The following is an 18,945-nucleotide window of genomic DNA, read 5'->3' on the forward strand; positions in this document are numbered from 1 at the left end:
GATCAATAGTTTCATTTATTTTAGTTTTTTAAAGATTTACCAGATTAAAAAAATTTTGAATGTAACATTAAAAGGTTTTGAAATAAAAATATAAAATGTTTTAACAAGACGAGTCTAGAGGAATAAACCAGAGAATAAGATTAGAGCAAGAAGACTGTGGGACAGAGACTGTATTTCTGACCTGGTGAAATGAGCAGGAGAAAAAACGGAAGGAGAAGGCTTTCATTATTGCTCTCACTTACACTTGCTCCTCTAAGCTCCCTGCCCACACCTGTCATGGTACATCAAGTCTTTTCTATCCTATGTTTCAAGTTTTCTGAACATAGGATTTGTTTCCCATGATTTTACTCTATTTCTCCTCTGGCCTTGGTACATGCTGCTTCTTTTTACTGGAATGTCTTTTTTACTGTTGTTTGTTTGTCCGTTCCCCGCCCCCCTTATCCTCTTACCTCTAGAAGCCTTTCCTGATTGCCCACACCTCCCAAAGGAGATTCAAGTGCCCTTCTTGTGCACTCCCTTAGCCCTCTGTGCTTGGTCCTAACAGAGCACAGAACACAATTAATTATGAATGTTTACTTGTTGATCCCCTCTGTGTCGTTCCCTCAGTGCCTAAGCAATTACTTTCTGAACAAATGGATCAAAGAAACAATAAAGAATAAATAAATAAAATCATGGTAAGAGTTTTGCAGTCTTCGGAGATACTGGAGATTGAACTTGAGAGATACCTAAGAAGTTACCCCACCCTTCCAAGCCTGGGTGAGAGTTAAACATCCAAAGACTGAAAAAAAAGTCAAATATCATTGTGTGGCTTTTATTTTTCATGTGACAGTATGTAATTGTTAGTTGTGCCACTGAATTCCTATTTAGAAGTATGGTAAGAATTTCAGTTCGTTGTATCCCAGGAGTTAACAAAAAATGGTTGTATTCTATCTATGACACTAATTACTTGGAAAATACATGTAAAATGTAAGTTATAAGAAAATTACATAAAATGAGAGATTATGAGCAGATTCTCTGTAACTACATCCTTGTGAAGACATTTGTATTCATTACAAAATGTAAGAACTCAAAGGGAACTCAGGGACCATCTAGACTTTTCCTTTTATCTTACAAAGAAACATAAGAAACACTTCCATGGAAAAAACAAGACATATTGAATGGTTGGAGACACTTGGAGGAGAAGGAACTGCTGAATACTTCTAAAGATAGGAGCTGTTCTCAAGACGGCATGCTGCAACATTGGAGTGGCTCAGTATCAGACATAGCAAAGGTTTTTTACTTCTTATCCTAGTAGTAAACAATGTCAGGGAAGAACAACAACAACAACAATGTCTGAGACTAAAATCAAGGAAACATTATAGTGGAATAGGATATGGATTGTCCTGATGGTCTGCACCAAACAGTTTAATTCCTCAAAAATTGCTTCTGCTCCTGAGTGTGGATAGGAAAAGAGACTCAAGTGGGGGACTGACCTCTTCCACTGACCTGTTCTTAAGCATCCCATATAGGAGCTGTTTGTCCCAGGCTCAGTGGTAAACAGCTAAGACTAACATTTGGAGAAGCCAAAAGTGAGCACAGTAGAAATGTGATAAAACCACGTGCTGTTTTCTGGAACATAATCACACCTCCTTCTGGAAGCTCTCAGCCCACATCTCCACACAAAGCCTGGGAAGGCTTCACGTGGAGAAGTCTTGCCCTTCAAGTAGCAGTGGTGTTTCACTTTTATGAAAGTAATGTGAGGAGGCTCATCTCTCAGGGAGAATCACAATAGTCACGCAAGAATAAAAAGAAGATAGCAGCTGAAGAAACCAATCCTGTTTCAAGTCAGGAAAAAGAAAAGCAATTGGGAAGACTGAAACAGAATAAATGTGGTTTCTATTTTTTATTTTTCACAGTGAACTGGGCCTAAAGGTGGTAAAATATAATCATGCCCAAATGGTGATAACTATAACTGCATTTCATGAATCTAGTGCCCTAGAACAACATTTCTAACAAAATATTGCCTTAGCCTAGTTTATTCTTGAAATAGCCAGAGAAAACAACGGTCAGATTGTTGGATGTTGGCTACATGGTGTGTTGGTGGGATGGTCTGATTCAAAGAATATCCATGGTTGAGGTAAGAAGTCTTTGATGAGAACAGAGCAGAATGTAACATCACCTACAACTCTGCCATGTAAGGGAAGAAATCTAGGCGATAGAGTTTAGCATGAAATTTGCTTTCCCTTGTGGGAAAATTATGTATTCCTTTATAAAAAATATGCTCTGTCTACTGGCATAAAAGGCAATATAAATGTTTAGCCACATCAGGTAAACTGAAGTCTACAATATGATCTTAAAATTGATGGTGCTTTTCTAGAATTTTTCTAAATTGTAATAGGAAATATAGGGTTTCTCTTTTATTAAAAAAAAAATAGCCTTCTGAAGGTGAAGTTTATCAAAGTAAGAACAAAGTTTTCAACAGCAATGTGAAGATGGAAACTTTTTGTGTAACTGAAAAAGGAATGAAACTTACAGTTTCAGGTCCTACATGTCATTACCCTAATCCTTACAACAAGAAAAACCTGTACGAACTGAAAATCAACAACTTTTCTTGGACGCAACAGAGATACGAGGTTTCAGGACAAACTGCCATCCTGAATCTGGACAGACAGGTGAATATGGAGAATCACAGTCAATATACACTTGGGAAAAAAATAAAACAGGCAGGAACACTTAAGTGGTAATCTTGATATATCGCTGGAGGCTGAGTGTGGACTAGCATGATAGTTAGAAATGCCTGGGGACTACAGTCTTACAGGGTCTCTCACATTTGCATGGCCTTTTCATTAGAAATCCTACAATGTTTTTATGGTAAGGATCTGACAAAGGTATCTTCTTGGTTCTGGCAGGGGAAAGGAAAGTGTAATCATAGTGAAATACACCCGAAGTGTTCTATTTTCCAGGGGAAAAGACTTTATCAGAGCCCTATCTCAGTTGGGAAAGGGGACAGGAATTCCCACCCACTTCAGCCTCCTCTAGGCTTCTTGTGCCTCACCTAAGGGAAAATAAACCTATATCATCACAAAAATACCAGCTAAGGTCAAAGCCAAGACACATAGGCCCAATAAAATACTGAGATTTAACCATAAAGTTATGTAGAAAGCTGCGCCTGTCCCACATTGTAACACCACATCAACAGGACACCAGTGTAAGAGTGGATTATGGATGAAAGAACTGCAAGACATAGACCTTCCCTGAGGAGTATACGAGGAAGCACAAAGTCAGGAAGGGACACAAACAAGAGCACTACAATAATTGAAAGATGCTGGCCCCTAGAGCTAGCTATATTAAACATTAAACACAGCACAACTCCTAGTCAGGTCAATATAAATACTTATATTAAAGGTCTTTTTTACTTCAGTTTCTATTACTAAATACATCTTTATTTCATCAACAAAAAAACAATTACAAAGCATGCCAAAGAAAGGCTTTGAAAGAAATGCAAGGAAAATACAGTCTGAAGAGATACTGGAAGCATCAAAATTAGACTAAGATATGACACAGATATTGTAATTATCAGACAGGGAACTTAAAATAATCACAATCAATATGTAAAGGGCTGTAATGGAAAAAGTAGACAGTATGAAAGAAATCATGGCTTATGTAAGCAGAAAGATGTAAACTCTAAGAAATTATCAAAAGGAAATTCTAGATTTTAAAAACATAACAAAAGAAAAATACCTTTGATGTGGATTCATCAGGCTGTTCAAGGCTAAGGAAAGAAAACAGTGAGGTTGATGGTGCGTCAATAGAAACTTCCCACACTGACATGCAGTGAGAAAAAAAAATTTTTTAATCATAACACAATATTCAACCACATGCCATTTCAAAGGATGTAACATATGTGTAGTTGGAAGAAGAAAGAGGCAATGAAGTAGAAAAAACATTTGAAATAATAATAGCCAAAAATGAACACCTACCAGGATAAATACCAAAAAATCTGTACACACATATTGTATTCATACTGCAGAAAACCATAGACAAATGGAAAATCTTTTTAAAAAGCCAGCAAAATAAAATATCTTCTCTATATAGGAAAGAGGATAAGAATTACAGAAGACTTATAATGAAAAATAATGCAAACAATAAGAGAGTAAAGTGAAATATTTAAAGTGTTAAAGGAACCCCCCACCACCAACAACACAGAATTATATATCCAGTGAAATAATCCTTCAAGTGAAGGAGAAAAAGGCTAAGATAAATAAAAACTGTGACATCAGACCAGTCCTGCAAGAAATGTTAAAGAAAAATTCTTCAGGGAGAAAGAAATGATATAGGTCACAAACTTGGTTCTGCACAAAGAAAGGAAGAATATCAAAAAAGGAATATATGAAGGTAAAATGAAATCTTTTATTTTTCTCATTTTTAAATTAATTAAGTTGCAAAATAGTCAAGGACCAGATATACTATAACAGTGTCTATACTGTAATCAGTACAAATCTCTGCCTTTTGTTGACACAGATTTGCTTATGGAGCTTTTGTTAAAATAAACTTTAATTCCTTTAAAAATAATAATAGATATTTTTATTCAAAGTAATAATAATAACAATGTATTACATTGTTATTAATTGTTATTAATTGTTACATTGTTATCAATGAGTACAGCATATGGATAAGTACAGCAATGTCAAGAAGGATGGGAGGGAAAAATTAGGAATATTCTGCTATAAGGTGCCTGCACCACAAGCAATGGACTCTAGCATTATCTGAAGGTAGGCTTAGTTAGACTAGTAGATACATTATAATGAAAAATTTAGTGAAAAAACTAAAAGTTTCTTTTAAAATATATTTGATAAGAGATAAGATAAATGGAATTATATAAAATATTCAGTTAGAATCAGAGAAGGCAAAAAAAGAGAGGGTAGAGAGATGAAACAAAGAGGAAATGTAATAAATAGAAAACAGTTAAAAACATGATAGATGTTAATCTGACTCTGTCAATAAACACTTAAAATGTGAAGGGTCTAAATATGTCAATTAAACAACAGAGATTGTCAGAGTCTGTAATAAAACAAGACCCAACTACATGTTATATACAAAAAAACAAAACAAAACAAAAAATCAACAACAAAAAAACCCCAACCTACTTTCAATATAAAGCCTGTGATAAATTAAAAGTAAAATGATAGAAAAAGATATACACCATGCTAAAACTAAACAACAGAAACCTGAAGTAACAATATTAATTTCAGACAAAGCAGAATTGAGAATAAGGAAATTTATCAGGAATAAATGGAGGTATTATGCAATAAAAAATGGGTCAGTTCTCCAAGAAGACAAAACAATCCTAAAAGTATATGTTCCTAACAAGAGAGTCAAAATATATGAAGCAAAAACTGATAAAACTGAAAGGAGAAATAGGCAAAGCAACTATTATAGTTGGATACTTCAACAAATCTCTTTCCAAAGTTATTAGACCAAGCAAACGGAAAATCAGTTAAGGATATAACTGACCTAATTAGTATTATCTGTCAACTTGATCTAACTGACATTTATGGAATATTCCATCCAACAAGAGCAGATTACACATTCTTCTCAAACTCACGTGGAATATTCACCAAGATAGACCACATACTTAATAATAACATGTACCTTAACAAATTTTAAAAGATAGAAATTATACAAAGTACGTTTTGAGACCATAATGAAACTATGATTTCTGTTGATGAAAATAGATTATCAACAACAGAAAGATATCCGGAAATTCCCCAAGTATTAAAATTTTAAGAAGCACATTTCTAAATAATACATGAGTCAGAAAGTCTCAAGAGAAGATACATTATGAACCAAACAAAAATAAAAATACACCTTATAGAAGGATTCCTTAGGGGGAAATATATAGTACTAAGTGTAATTTAGTAAAAAAGAAAGATCTGAACACAATGGCTTAAGTTTCCTGTTTAGGAAACTAGAGAAAAAAAGAGATTTAAGCATAAAGCAAGCAGAAAAATATTTTAAAAATTAGAGTAGAAATCAATAAAAATTTTAAAAGGAAACGGAGCAACAAGAACTCTTATTCATTGCAAAATGCAAAATGGTACAGCCACTTTGGAAGTCCGTTTGGCAATTTCTTACAAAACTAGACATACTGTTATCATATTATCCAGCAATTGTACTCCTCAGTATTTACCCAAAGGAGTTAAAAATTATATCCACAGAAAAACCTGAATATGGATATTTATAGCAGATTTATTCATAATTGCCAAAAATTGGAAGCAACCAAGATGTCCTTCAGTAGATGAATTGATAATCTGTAGTACATCCAAACAATGAACTACTATTCAGTGCTAAAAACGGGCTATATCAAGCCATGGAAAGAAGAGAGAAGACACACATTACCAAAATTAGTAATGAAAGAAGCTTTGTCATTATTCATCCCATGTACATTAAAGTCTACAAAATAATACATGAACAACTTTATTCTCATAAATTTGATAACTTAGGTTAAATGAACTAATTTCTTGGAAGGCAGCTATGCTTACCACTAAACCACCAACACTGCTTTAAATGCACTAATTTCTTAAAAGAAACGAACTAGCAAAACTCATACAAGAAAATACAGATCATCTGAATAGGCCCATATCTATTAAAGAAATTGAATAAATAATTATTAACTTTCCAAAATATATGCACTAGGCCCATGTAATTCCACTAGTGAATTCTACCAAACAATTGAAGAAATTATACCAATTTTCTAAATCTCTTCCAAAAAATAGAAACAGAGATAACATTTCCTAACTCATTCTGTGAAATCATTATTATTACCAAAATCAAATAAAGTCATTACTTGAAAGCTACAGACAATATCTCTCACGAATATAGAGACAAAAATCCTCAACAATAATTAGCAACTAGAACTATTTATAAAAAAGAATTATACTCATGACCAAGTGGAATTTACTCCAGTGACATAAGGTTGGTTTAATAGTAGAAAATCAATCATTGTAAACCACCACATCAGCAGACTGAAGAAGAAAAACCATATATCATAGCAATTCATGCAGAAAAATATTAAAAGACCCAACACTTATTCATGATATTAACTCTTAGAAAACTAGGAATAGATGGAAACAACTTGATAGAGAACACCTACAAATAACATCATACTTAATGGTGAGTAAACACTTTCCTCCTAATACTAGGAAAAAGGTTGATGTCCTCACTTACCACTCCTGTTGAACATTGTACATGAAGTGCTAACTAGTGCAATAACACAAGAAAATGAAATAACAAAGATTGGAAAGGAAGAAATACAGCTGTGTTTTTTCACAGATGACAATTATTTATGTAGAAACTCCAAAACAATCAACAAAAACATTCTAGAATAAATGACTTTAGCAAATTTTGCAGGGTGCAAGGTTATTATATAAAAGTCAATTGCTTTGTTATAAACTAATAGCAGTGAATAATTAAAAATTGAATACAAAACAAAATGGCAAGAAGAAAATGAAACAGGTATACATCTAATAAAGTATAAACAGGATCAATATGCTGAAAACTAGAAAACATTGATGAAAGAAATTAAAGAGGATCTCAATAAATTGAGAGATATTTCATGTGTGTGGATTAAAGGATTCAATATAGTTAACATGTAACTCTTCTCAACATGATCTATTGATTCGATCCATACAAAATCCAAGCAATCTATATTATAGATATCAACAAATTGTTTTAACATTTATATGTTAAAAGAAAATACCTAGAATAGCCATCACAATACTGAAGAGGAATAAATTTGGATGACTCACACTAGATTTCTCTTGCCTCTATAACAAATTACCAAAATCTGGGGGACTTAAAACAATGTATTTCTATTGTCTTAGAGTTCTAGAGTTTAATAGTCTTAAATGGGTCTTGCTGGGCTAAGATCAAAGTGTCTGCAGGGCTGTGCTTCTTCTGAAGGCTCTAGGGAAGAATTCATTTCTTTGCCTTTTCCAGCTTCTAGAGAATGCTTACATCCTTGGATCGTGACTCCTTCCTTTTTCAAAGCCAGCAATTTTTTGTCAAGTTATTTACATATTGCATCACTCTGATACTAACACTTCAGTTTCCCTCTTTTACTTATAAGAACGATTATAGTAATATTATGTGCATCCATATAATATAGGATAATCTCCTCATCTTAAATTTACTTGTTTGTGACTTTTTGTGGTTAGAGGATTGCAAATTTCTTTGTATTTTTTTAAACAGCTTTATTGGGGTATAATTAATATTTTTAAATTTCTCATATTTAATTAATGCAAATTAATGTGTTTGGACACATGCATACACCCTTGATACATCACCACAATCCGAGTATTAAACATATCCATCACATCCAAAAGCTTCCTTGAGCCCTTTGTTTTGCTTGTTTCCTTGTGGTAAGAACATTTAATATGATTGCTACCCTCCTAATAAATTAAGTGTAAAATACCTTACTGTTAACTACAGATACTATGTTATATAGCAGATCTGTAGAAATGATTCATCTTGTATAATAGTAACTTTTTACTCATTGAACAACAAATCCCCATTTCCCCCTCCCCCAAACCATGGTGACCACTATTCTATTTTCTGCTTCTCTAATTTTGACTATTTTAGGTACCTCATTTAAGTGGAATTATGCATCCTTCTGTGGCTGACATTTCACTTTGCATAATGTCTTTCAGGTCCATCCATGATGTCACATATGATAGAATTTCCTTCTTTTTTAAATAGGCTAAATAATATTCCATTGTATGTATATACCACATCTTCTTTGTCCATTCATCTACCCATGAACATTTGGGTTATATCTATAACTTGGCTATTTTAATAATGCTGTAATGAACATGAAAGTGCAGATATCTCTTTGAGATCATGATTTCAATTCTTTTGAATATATACCCAGAAATGGGATTGCTGGATCATGTGATAGTTCAATTTTTAATTCTTTGAGAAACTTCTATATAGTTTCCAACACTTGTCTCTTGTCTTTTTGATTATAGCCATTCTAACAGATGTGAGGTATTATCTCATTGTGGTTTTTACTTGCATTTCCCTAAGGATGAGTGATATTCAGCATCTTTTCATGTACTTGTTCACCATTTGTATGTCTTTGGAAAAATGTCTATTCAGATCCTCTGCCTAGTTTTAATAGGATTGTGTGTGTGTGTGTGTGTGTGTGTGTGTGTGTGTGTGTTTACCATTGAACTATATGCATTCTTCGTATATTTTGGATATTAAATCTACTATCTTTGAAAGAAAAACTGATAAGTTAAACTTTATTAAAATTAAGAACTTCTATAAGAGACACTACCAAGAGAACGAAAAGACAAGCCACACACTGGAAATAAATATCTGTAAAACACATATATGATAAAGGACTTATGTTCAAAAAATACAGATTAACTGTTAAAAGTCAACAATAAGGAAATTGATAAAAAATTATCCCCAAATCTGAACAGTTACCTCAATTTAAAAATATATAGGTGGGAAAAAAAACATGTGAAAATATGATCAACATCATTTGTTGTGAGAATTCAAAAGAGTCAGAGACCATTGTTAGAATAGCTAAAATTCCAAGCCCTAGCAATACCAATTACTGGCAAGGATTAGAGCAACAACAAATGCTCTTTCATTGCTAATGGGAATACAAAATAATACAGCCACTTCGGAAGACAGTCTGGCACTTTTTTACAAAGTTAAATAGAGTCTTATGATCTAGTAATTTCATTCCTAGGTATTTACTCAAATTATTTGAAAACTTATTTCCGCACAAAAACCTGCACACAAATGTTTATATCAGACATTCAAAACTGCCCAAAACTGGAAGTAATTAAGATGTCCTTCAGTAGGTGACTGGATTACCAAACGGTCATACAGTCACACAGTGAAATATTATTGTGATAAAAAATGAGCTATTATTCCACAAAAAGACATGGGTGAATCTTAAATGCATATTGTTTAGTGAAAGAGGCCAGTATGTATAGGCTTAATGTATGATTCCGATTATATGACATTCCAAATCAGCAAAAATAGAGACAATAAACAGATTCATATTTTCCAGGAGTTTGCTTGTTGGAGAGGTAGGGTAGTTTGAATAAATGAAATACAGGGGATTATTTCAGATGGTGAAACTATTCTGTATGATACTGTAAAGTTGAATAAATAACACTATGCATTTGTCAAACTCTTTAGAGTTTTATAGCACAAAATGAGAACCTCACTTTATGCAGATAAAAAAATCATTTAGAAAATTGAATGACACAAGGATAGAATGCAGAATGTGATGGAACACCTTAATATGTGAATCAATCATATGAAACAGCCTCAATGAAGAGACATGAGGAATAGGCTGCTGACCTAATAACGTTGGAAAGGAGTGGATTTTAAAACGACTCAATGCAAGAAAAGCTGTACAATAACACTGTACTCTAATGGATCAACCCGTTCTCCTCAGGGTACAGGCTAGCAATTATGATATTGCTCATATTAGTTTCTAGGGGCTGCCATAACATGTACTATAAACTAGGTAGCTTAACTTACAGAAATGTATTATCTCACAGTTCTGAAGACCAGAAATCTGAGATCAAGGTGTACTTAGGGCCATTGACTTTCTCTGAAGTCAATAGGGAAGGTCCTGCTCCAGGTCTCTCTTCTAGATTCTGGTAGTTCCTTGGCTTGTAGCTGGGAGATGTTTACTCTAATCTTAACACGGTGTGTGTTAGAGGAGGTCAACAAGAAGATGAGACTGCTAGTGGACCCAGGAGATGCACCCAGGCCATCTGAGGCTCCTCATTCCTCACTTGTCCTTGGAATGTACATTCTGCCCAGCATTCCCACAGTGGGAACCATTTACAAGGATATAGCCTTGAGAAAGTAATATGTTATCAACACCATCTGGATGGTATATGTGACTGAACCCAATCAAACCTTTCTATGTAAATACTTAAGATTTTGGCAGGCAGGTGTGGAGATCTACTCAACTTATCACTGTCCAAGACAAACCTTGCAAGTAAGTTCCCTTGCTTTTTAAAATTGCCACCTACCAGTCTGCAGTGATCTGCCTCTTTCTTTGCTCTGTCCTTGCCTTGTGTGTATGGGGGCCAGTTTCAGATTTTACCTGGGAATTCCTGAGGTTTTGAACCAACAGTGTTTTTGTTGTGTGTTTGTCTGTGCCCAAGTTTCCCCTTTTTATAAGAATCCCAGTCATAATGGATTAGGGGATCTGCTGTACTCCAATATGACCTCATCTTAACTATATCTGTAACAACCCTATTTCCAAATAAGATCACATTCTGAGACAAGGGGAGGAGACCAGAAGGATCCAAGGGGGATTATTGGAAACAGTATGAACTCTTTTTTATCTAAACATACATGCAAATGGTTACAGATATATTCCTCCCTCAAGGAGGTCAAGCATACCTCATTTCTTAAGTGTGAATTATTTGTAATGATTTTATTGTAAACAGTTCAGCATGGAAAGGGGAAATATCTTAAAAGTGGAGAAAACTGATAAACACCATCTCAGCCTGGTGATAAAAGTTAACACAGTAAGTCACATATGCTATACACCCTTGATATGGTGTGATGAAAATGGCATTTTATCTCTGCAGTCCTCTCCAAAACACATAAGCCCAGCTGAATCATGATAAAAACAACAAACTCATGATAAAACCCTTACTGAGGCAAATTCTACAAAATTCTTGATCAGTACTTCTAAAAACTGTAAAAATTATTAATAATAAGGATATTTTGAGAAATTACTAGAGCCAAGAGGAGCTTAAGGAGACATGATAGATACACTGTAATATCTGGGTGGGATCCTAGAATAGAGAAAGGACATTATGTAAAAAATAAGGAAATCTGAATAAACTATGGAATTTTAATTAATAATAAAGTATCAAAATTAGTTAAGCATAACAAATGTACCATACTAATATAAGTTGTTAATAACAGAGGGAACTGGATATGCAGTACAGGAAAACTTCTACATTCACAATTTTTCTGTAAATTTAAAATTATTCTAAAATAAAAAAAAACATAATGGTCTTCTAAACAGGAATGCATTGTTTGCCTTAGGCTTATAACTTATTCTATCATCCTAAATCCTTTTCCTCTAAGGCAATTAAAGATAATTGCCTTATCATGTATTTCTACAGCCTAGTTACTATTTATGGAATATAAATTCATGATTTTTACCTTTGTTGCTTTATTAAATTCAAAAGGTAATGCTGTTACATTTTGTCCTTTAATGTAGTTCCTACCTCGTAGTGAAATAAACTTCCCTATTATTCCAGAAACTGAATACTAGATTAGGAAGTAAAGACAGATGTTTGTCTTGGCCTGTTTACCAAGTAAACATTTGACTTAGATGAATCATTTGGCACGGGAGAAATTATTTCTAATTTTTTAACCTATCTTTTAACTTTTCTTTATATAAATCCTATACATATATGCATGTACACACATTTAAAATACATATATTAAATTATTTAATGCCATATATACTTGCCTCTACAAACGCATCATAATTGGTATAAATTCAGCTAAAGCAAAGAATCTTAGAATTTTACTTACTCTGTGCAAATGTTTAGGCCTTTTGAAATATTAAAACTAATGCAGATACTTCCAATACAATGGCAGCTAAATTGAGTCCACAAATCCCAAACAAGACACTGCAGTACTAAATGACCTCAAGTTCAATAATTCTACTAAATAAATAATTGATTTTATTTAGACTCATGAATCCCAGTGTAGTCCAATACCTTTCTAAAACTTCTGTATTTCATAAAGCAGAAGGGTCCTTCTGCTTTGACACTGATATTTACTGACCTGGCTATTCATGTGTTCAAGAAATACACGAGTATCTTCCTGAGGAGGAGTGTTGTTGGTGCTGGGGATATAAAGATAAAAAGACATTGGTCTTGCCAAAGTTTATACATGGACCAAAAAAACGTGTATATATGGCCGCAAGATCCCTGTGATCCTGTAATGATTATTTAGAAGTTTCCAAGGTCATTAAGAAAGCAACATAGGAAAATGCATTTGTGGTGAGAAGGAAAAAACACATCTCTCCCACAGTTAGTGATTTTTTTTTTTTTTTTTGCTTCACGCAGCAGGGGTTCCATATAAGTGATATTTTCACAAGTGGGCCTGAAAGAAATCTTCGTCTTTGGAAATATAAGAAGGATTCTCAAGCCAAAAGGGGACAGTAGAGGGCATGAATGCATCAAAGCATCTGTTTTTCCTTAACAGGCACCAGCTTCCCAAATCATAGTCCTTTCCTTCAATAACTCTTTTAAAAGGTAAGTGTTTAATAAATACTCTTTTTTCACGGCAAAATGGTAGCTTTTAAATGGTTCTTCTATGTATAATAAATTTAAGCATGATTAGAATTTCCACTGCATTCCAAAATAGGATTTCTCTTTTGTTATCTGGACGCAAGTATTACAAATTCTAGTACTGGTTATTTCTTTGCCTGACTAGTTATCTAGCTTTAATTAAATACACAGTTAATATGTGAAAATTAAGTCTTATAATTTTCACAAGATAGTAAGAAGAAAAATACTATTTTCCATTAAAGTAATTATATGTTTTTATTGTAATATAATTCTACTTGAAAATATTTTGGTATATTTACGACAGTACTATATGAGATAGCATCAAATAGCATCATCATTATGTTCTAATAATAGTAAGAAGAATGATCACTTTCTAGATATTTCTGTTTTTCAGAAAATTATTATTTTTTAAATTAATAGTTCAATAAAATTGCATCTTACTGGGTTCACAGTTGTGAGTCACTTTAACTATAGTGAAATAATAGCTAGTATTTTTACCCCAGTAGGCAAAACTTCCAAACTACAATTACTTTTAATCTCATACAGACATTTTATAAAAATTAGATGAATTATCTTCTTTTACATTTTTGCTTCTAATTTTATAAATTATGTATATTGCTAGAGTGTATAGCATAAAACACATTATTATATCTTACTTCTGATTTCTTAATGATAGCTTTAATACCTTAGCTATTTATAGTTGTTGGTAATTTTAGACCATCCAGCTGATGATCTGTTGGAAATGTGAGGAAAATATTATGTGGCTTTAAGGAAGAAACCACTGGATATGACCATGTTATTATTGGAAGACTTTTCTCATTTTGCATTAATTCCAAAGCTATTTAAATCCTTCTTGGAACCATTCTTTCAATGCGAACTACTATCAGGTTTTGCCATTTAAAGTCAAATCCATTTATTAAAAAGACATTTTAAATATACTCTGTTAAATCAGCTATCTTTGTACACATCTCCTTTTCCTATGTTCATAGACTAATATTTTTACTTTCTGTTTCTCTGGTTGACAGTACCTTGAAAACAACATTAAACATTTGAAAACAAGTGTTCCGGTTATTTCTAAGACAGCTTCTTCATCTAACCCCAGCTCTGCCACCTGCCCCCCGGCTCACAGTGAAAAAGAATACTGTATAAGGGGATGCTTTTCTTCTGCCTTTTGCAACCCAGGTCATCCTAGACATGAATGATTTCTAACCATATGTTGGATACACATCTCTGGATCAGATTTTCCCATTACTGGCTCCACTGCATTTTTAACAGATTGCATATCATATCTGCACTCTGTCATATCCCCTAGTTCACACTTCAGCACAGTGCTCTGCAAACTTAATGTGCAGTAAAATGTAGATTCAAATTCAGTAGTTTCAGGATGGGATTTGATATATACATTTCTAACAGGCTCCCCTGTGATACTAATGCTGTTGGTTGGAGAACCAACTCTGTGGTATTAAGGCAAGTGTATCACATTAAACCCTGAGGAAAGCTTAAAGAAATCTGTTTAACTTTCACACAAAGTCTTGTTTTGTTTTTTAACTGGGACAATTATTTTTTCCTCCCTGGAATACTTCCTGGAGCTAATGTTCCATGAAACACATTCTGAGAAATGTCGCACTGGATTAGTAGTTCTCAACCTTTAGTGTGATTCAGAATCATCAGAAGAGCTTTGATAAAATAAAGATTTCCTTCCCTGCCCCAGAAGTTTCTGATTCAATAGAATTGATGTAGGACCTGAATAGTCACACGAATAAGATCCTCTCTGATGCTAACACTTCTGATCTGGAGACCACACCTTGAGAATCACTGCTTTAGTTACCTTAGGTTCTGCACCTGTGGCAAGTCAGATTACCAGAAATCTTCAACCCTATTTCAATTTCTTTAACGTTCCATAGAAATTTCCTTAGGGCTGTGATTTAACATTATGCCTTAGTTTCTTTGAAGGTTATATGAAAATATCTATATGGATAATATGGAATATCATTTTATAAATATCTTGTTGAAAGACTACCCAGTACATAGGTCAGTGTTCTTTAAATAAGAAGAAATATGAGATATTCTTGTTAGTATTTTCATCTAGAAAAAAATTCTCATGACAGGACAGAAAATTTTATTTATGAGAGTACTTTCACACACACACACACACACACACACACACACACATTATTTCCTCCTCTCTCTTTTGGGACTTGATTCTTATTCTATGTCATTTTATATATTGGTTGAATGTTTAATATATATGTTTTATGCCATACTTCTCATATTCTTTGAAAAATCAACAAAATAAAATAATATACCACAACAAACTTACACGTTTATCACATTACACAACATTAGTATAACCCAAAATCACAAGAAATGTTATTTCAATGCTATTTCAAAACCTTAGTTTCTCAGAAAATATACATTTAAAATATTACAGTTAGTGGAAAAGCTATAGAGGTCTGATTTGTAGAGATTTTGATTTTTAACATAAAAATTATGTCATTGGAAGGGAAACATAGCATAAATAATTAAAATTTACTTATACACTCAAGAAATTCCAAGTTCTATCCATACATTTTTTTAAATTAAATTAAATTAATTAATTTATTTATTTTTGGCTGCGTTGGGTCCTCGTTTCTGTGTGAGGGCTTTCTCTAGTTGCAGTGAGCGGGGGCCACTCTTCCTCGCGGCGCGTGGGCCTCTCACTGTCACGGCCTTTCTTGTTGTGGAACACAGGCTCCAGACGCACAGGCTCAGTAGTTGTGGCTCACGGGTCTAGTTGCTCCGCGGCATCTGGGATCTTCCCAGACCAGGGCTCAAACCCCTGTCCCCTGCATTAGCAGGCAGATTCTCAACCACTGTGCCACCAGGGAAGCCCTATCCATACACTTTTGGTTGCAGAATAAGTTAAGTCCACTGAGTACATTTCTTACCCTATGATCTTAATCTTGAGGAGAACTAGGATCAAAAAGAGTACAACTACATTATCAGTTTGTCTAGCTAACAGGGTCTGAAGATTACATTACTCACAGCCCCTTGTATTGGTAGGAATTCAATAGATACTAATGTGATAATATGAAGATGAACACAAATTCTTTGCTACTCCTCTACAAAAGTAGTTTTATACTTTCTATTTGTAAAAGATACCATTGCCAGAGAATATATTTTTTCTTCTTTATGAAACTAAATACATAGAAATTATGAGAAATAAAATTTTCCACCTCACATTCTTCAGTTTAGTTACTGTTTAGATGTTTAAGAAGCTGAGTGTATCACTCTTCAATATTTTACCCTTAGTCAGTGGCTGGATATTAGTCAACTGAGTGGCATTACTTCTATAAAATAAACATTTTGATTTAGGGTGTTCTCCTACTTTGCAAGGAAGTAAAGTGTTTTTTCAAAAAATAAATAACATTACTGCTTAATAATAAAAATTATATGTAGTAGTTTAACAGTTTTTGTTCTTTTATGTTAAGGGGGGATTTATCAGTTAAACTGCTTGATAAGTCTTAAAAGTGGCAAAACATTTTTAGCAGTGTTCTTTTTACTGCCTTCTAAATATGTTTTAAGATTTACCACATGGAAACTTGTCTAGCTGGCACCTGTCAATCATTCAGAAGCTTTACAATAGGCATCAAAGTACAGCATGAAAAAATAATGTGTTGTAAGCCTTAGTCTTTAGGTGCATGGCATAGCAGATGAAAACCTTTCATAAAACAATGAGAGCTGGTTATTCAGTGAAAGCAATTGTGGTAACTTTCAGAGAGGAAAGCCGTTCATCTGAAAGTTGAAAGCAGCTTTTACAGTTCCTCTTGCATTATTGGTTTCTATCTTAGGGTAGTTGTTCAAAAATAGAATGATAGGCAAAGAGCAGAAAATAATCAGTATCAGAGCAAAGACAGAAGCAAAGAGAAAAATAGACAAGAATACTGGGAGACATTGACAACCAGACTTCAGTGTTAGCCGGGCTGACCTCAATTAAGCATTTGTCTCACTTGTGTAGAATTTTATTGTATATTACTTGTGTAATTAGGAAATGAAAGCTATCCACCTATCCTGAAAACTCTGCTTAGTGATCTAGAATATTCAAGATATGCTTTCCCTAGGTTTTTATTCTCTAGACTCTTTTTAGAGTTTTTAATTTCTACATCCTCTCACTCATGTAAAGAAATCATTCCTGGTGGCGCAGTGGTTGGGAGTCCGCCTGCCGATGCGGGGGACGCGGGTTCGTGCCCCGGTCCGGGAGGATCCCACGTGCCACGGAGCGGCTGGGCCCGTGAGCCCTGTGCTCCGCAACGGGAGAGGCCACAGAGGTGAGAGGCCCGCGTACAGCAAAAAAAAAAAAAAAAAAGTCATTCCCCCTAAATTTATGCAAGCTAAACTTGGGCTATTCCTATTACAAAGGAAGAGGACAATGACAAGAAATGCAAGTGTGTTTCTAGAAATGTAGTTCCCTAAGTATCTGTGATAATTTATCATACAACTTCAAACTTATTGTGTGATCTACAAGTAGAAAATACAAATGTTGTACTTTTTAAGAAATTAAAACATTGTTATCTTGCCTTTGAAAGAAAATGTATTTTTATTTTTTCTTTTGTGTCTTTAAAATTTTTTTTGGCATATAAGTAGACTTTATTTTTTGAGAGCAGTTTTAGGTTCACAGCAAAACTTTGTGGAAGGTAGAATGATTTCCCATAAAGCCCTGCCCCTGGTACAATGGATAAATCTACATTGACACGTCATTATCACAGGGAGTCTATAGTTCACACTGGGGTCACTCTTAGTGTTGTACATTCTCTGGGTTTTGACAAAAAATGTATAATGATATGTATCCACCATTACCGTATCATACAGAATAGTTTCACTGTCCTAAAAATCCTCTGTGCTCCACCTATTTAATCCTTCCTTCCCTCAAGCCCTTGCAACCTCTGAACTTTTTACTATCACCATAGTTTTGCATTTTCTAGAATGTCATATAATTGGATTCATAATAGGTACCCTTTTTAGATTGACTTCTTTCATTTAGTAATATAGCTTTAAATGTCCTCCATGCTTTTTCATGGTTTGATAGCTCATTTCTTTTCAGCACTGAGTAATATTTCATTATGTGGCTATACCATTGTTTATTTATCTATTAACCTACTGAACAAATTGGTTGCTTCAAAGCTTTGGCAATTATAAGTAAAGAGGCTATAGACATCCATGTGAAGGTTTCTGTGTGGACATAAGTTTTCAATTAATTTGAGTAAATGTCAAGGAGATTGATTGCTGGATTGCACAGTAAGAGTGTGTTTAGTTGTGTAAGAGACTGCCAAACTGTCTTCCAAAGTGCCTGTACCATTTTGCATTCCACTAGTAATGAATGAGAGTTCTTTTTGCTCCACATCCTTATCAACATTTGGTGTTGTCAGCGTTTTCATCTTTGGCCATCTTAACAGGAGTGTAATGGTATCTCCTTGCTGTTTTAATTTGCAATTTCCCAATGACATATGATGTTGAACAACTTTTTATGTGCTTACCTGTCATCTGTGTATCTTCTTGATATACATTGGTCAGGTCTTTTGTCCATTTTTAAATTGGGTTGTTTGTTTTTTTATAGATAGTTTTA

The sequence above is a fragment of the Phocoena phocoena genome, chromosome 2 (assembly GCF_963924675.1).
Source record: "Phocoena phocoena chromosome 2, mPhoPho1.1, whole genome shotgun sequence".
Lineage (NCBI taxonomy): Eukaryota > Metazoa > Chordata > Mammalia > Artiodactyla > Phocoenidae > Phocoena > Phocoena phocoena.